The sequence below is a fragment of the Nicotiana tomentosiformis genome, chromosome 8 (genome assembly GCF_000390325.3).
Source record: "Nicotiana tomentosiformis chromosome 8, ASM39032v3, whole genome shotgun sequence".
In the NCBI taxonomy this organism is placed as follows: domain Eukaryota; kingdom Viridiplantae; phylum Streptophyta; class Magnoliopsida; order Solanales; family Solanaceae; genus Nicotiana; species Nicotiana tomentosiformis.
Window position 1 is genome coordinate 38,506,585 of NC_090819.1, and position 3,653 is coordinate 38,510,237.

The 3,653-nt window shown below is 32.1% G+C and overlaps 1 long non-coding RNA gene across 1 annotated transcript; it reads left to right on the forward strand.

The window, feature by feature from the left end:
- The first annotated feature begins 792 nt into the window (after nucleotides 1–792).
- LOC104109445 (uncharacterized) lies at nucleotides 793–2,309 on the forward strand. The gene is made up of 2 exons (XR_011410016.1): nucleotides 793–1,337; nucleotides 1,806–2,309. It is a non-coding gene; the product is annotated as an uncharacterized lncRNA (long non-coding RNA).
- The last annotated feature ends 1,344 nt before the right edge of the window (nucleotides 2,310–3,653 follow it).

The following is a 3,653-nucleotide window of genomic DNA, read 5'->3' on the forward strand; positions in this document are numbered from 1 at the left end:
GAGGCAGAGAATATTTATAAGGAGAGAGAGGGAGCTGAAATAGAGACCTTAATAATCAGTTGTACAATTGAAATGGAAGAAGAACTTCAAAAAGTACTCTCCCAGAGACTGCCAAATATGAACGTGGTTTTTGCCATTCCTACGAGTTCCTATTTTATACGCTAGCTAGTTGAGTTTAAGTTATATTTCCTCTATTTTAATTTATGTGAATCTATTTCTTTTTTTTAATTCGTGCCAAAAAGAATGACTTCTTTTCTTATTTAGAAATAATTTACCTTTATGCAATGATTTATAATCACACAAAATATATGCACCTCATTTTACACCACAAGTTTAAAAGTATTCTCTATTTTCTTAAACTTCGTGCCCAATCAAATGGGTTCACATAAATTGAAACGGAGGGAGTATATACTTACTTATGTTTTTTATTTTTATAAGGCTACCAATAATATTTGTGTAGAGAAGTTTACATGCTTGATAGAACTTTAGTATTTGTATTACTCCATTCGTTTTAATTTATGTGAACATATTTGATTGAGCACGAAATTTAAGAAAAAATAAAGATTTTTGGAATTTGTGGTTCTAAACAAATCAAAAAGGGTCAGTATTTATATGGTTATAAAAATTTGTCATTAATGGTAGAATTGAAAGTTTAAGTTAAATTATTTTCAATTATAAAAATGAATTATTCTTTTTGAAACGGACCAAAAAAAATATATGCTATAAAGCTTGCATGACAAAACTATGAGCACTTCATTTCCTTTTCCATTCCTCTTTGCCCTAATACGGGGTATGCAGTTTTATTCGGTTGACAATAATGATTATCAATACATGGCTTTTTGCTTTGTTTTTATCACTTCTTTTTTCTTCTTTTGTTTTTTTTTCCGGTGGTTTTGCAAGTTTTGAGTGGTACTCAGTAACTCTCTCATTTGAAAAGTAAAACTTCATGTTTGATTTTTAAAATTTGTTTAAAAAAAGATTCAATATGCAACTTATATTTCAATTTATGTGAACCTATTTTTTTTTTAGTCTGTGCCAAAAAAAATGACATCTTTTCTTATTTGAAAACAATTTACCTTTAAGCAATGATTTATAGTCACACAAAATATATGTGCTTCATTCTACACCACAAGTTCAAAAGTCTTCTCTTTTTTTTTAAATTCCGTGACAAGTGAAATGAATATTTTCTTTAGATGTTATACAAGGGACCTGCAAAGAACGCAAAGATAGGGAAATCGATGGCTGATTCTGAAGATGAAGATATATCACCACTTTGCGGCAAACCATACTTTGATTTTATCCTCGGCGAGTCAAATCTCGAGCCCAAGTATATGATGGTAACTTCGTTTCTAACTCCTCTTTCATTGAATGCTCGTATGCAGTAGCGGTGCTAAATAGGCGAGTGAGGTCAAATTTTGGATGGATCAAAACATGTCAAATAAGTAAACATGCCATTATCAATCCTCCTAAAGTTTGTCTGAGTCAAAATTAGGTCAACCTACTTAACATGGTCCAACCTCTCCTTAATTTCCTTATTTAGCTTTTTGTAAAAGAAAAAAAAGAAATCTAATATGATTTTATATGTTTTGATTTGAGTTGCATTTTGACGAATCGGATTACACTATTTTCACTTGTTTTGACTCATTACGTGGTTGAGTCAAGTTGGGGTCATACCCAACCGGTTAAAAGTTTGAGCGAGTTATTAAATCTATAGTTGATTTTGCCACCTCTGCTAGTGTGGGTGTGTGCGCAACGCACGCTGATAATAACTAATTCAAGAATATCATATCCTACTCTATGGACAGTTTTTACCAGCCAAAATATGCCCAGAACTTACTCCAGGTGAAGTTCCTGTAGTCCTCACTTGCAGTGGAAAGAAGTGGGACATGTGCTGCTCTGGAGACTATCGAAGGAGGTTTAAGCAGGGCTGGAAAAATTTCGTGAATGATAATAATTTGAAGATCGGAGATGGACTTGTGTTTGAACTTCTGCAGTGCAGCAGAGCAAAAATGACGTTCAAAGTTCAAATTCTCAGAGGTGATTTTCCGGCTGAATTGATGACTGAACCGGAGGATGGTACTGCAGAAAATCCAATAGTTTTATAGGTTGTAAGTTGTAAGTTGTAAGTATTTGGAAGAAGTTGCTTGAACTTTGTTCCATGCAGAAAATATTTCCGCTTTGTTAGTTGTAGTATTAACGTATGTTGCACCATGGGTGGAGGCAGCTTTTTCTTATTTTCATCTCAAAGTATATACTGCAAGTTTTATGGATGTTGTAGTAGTGTAATCTACCCGTCTATTTGTGCTCTATATCTATCTTATTCCAGCTCTGTTCCTAAAAAAAGGAGTCTAGGAAATATTTTCACCATTACTTAGTTATTTTTAGAATTTCAAGATTTTTAGAATCATTGCCGTTGCTTTTAGCAATGGTCCCTGTAGTTTCACCTTCATGGCTTCATCCAATGTTCAATCCAGCCTCCAATAGTTAGGGGTCGTTCGGTTCAGTTCTGGAATATCCTATGGGATCTCACCCCTTACTTGACGATAACTAGCATTATTTTGGTATAAAATTTATAAGGTATTAGCTAATACTTACAACTAAATATGAAATTACTATAATCTCATATTTGTTATTATCCTGGTAACTAAACGACTCTTTATAGTCCATGGATGGATCCAAGTATTAGGTAGTGGGTGGTCGAGTAACCATTAATCCCCACTGGGACGGTAGATATTTGTATACAAAATATACTTCCTTTTTCTCAATTTAAGTGGCACTCTCTTTTTATTAGTAAATTTCAAAAAGAAAGATATTTTTATATATATGAAAATAATTTAACTTTAAATTTTTTTTGTATCCATTTTATCCTTAATAAAAAAATTTTTATAGCCTCACAAAATGTCTTTTATTCTTTAAGCTTCTTATACCATACGTATAAAAATAATAATTATTTTATTAAATTTCGTATCAAGTTAAACAACGTCATATAAATGAAATAGAATAAACGATGACATCCACAATCATAAAATGCTGCTGGACACATCAATTTTTAGGCGAGAATCAAAGGTACCGCTTTGGGCCAAAACATAGTAGTTCGAGTCTCTATCAAAGCAGTCTTTTCAATTAAGCTGGTTATTTTTCTTAATTTTTAGGGGAATTTTTAGAAATGATAGTAGTTTGATAACTAATTACTCCACGTAACTACAGTTTAGATATTTTCCATTCGTAGCTAGTATTTTCTTTTTCAGGTGTATTCAGTGTATTCATGGCACCAATTCGGCTGTATCCATGAATACAGTTCATGACAAAAGGATTCAATGTATTCATTTGTATCCGTGAATACAGTTCAAAGGTGAAATACAATGTATACAAGGATACAAATAATAAAATTTTAAAATGGAGAATACGCTCAAATTCGGTCAGATCTAAGACGGCTAGATCTGAGAAAAATTCGGCGAAAAATTCAAGAATACACTGTACACTTAAAAATAGATAATACACACAAATCATGCCAGATCTGAGCCGGCCAGATTTGAGAAATATAATAAGAAGATCTAACAAAATATAAATACATTGTATTTACACTTAAAATAGAGAATACATACAACAATATATTGTATTCACAACATATTTCTTGGCGCTTCGCTGAAAAT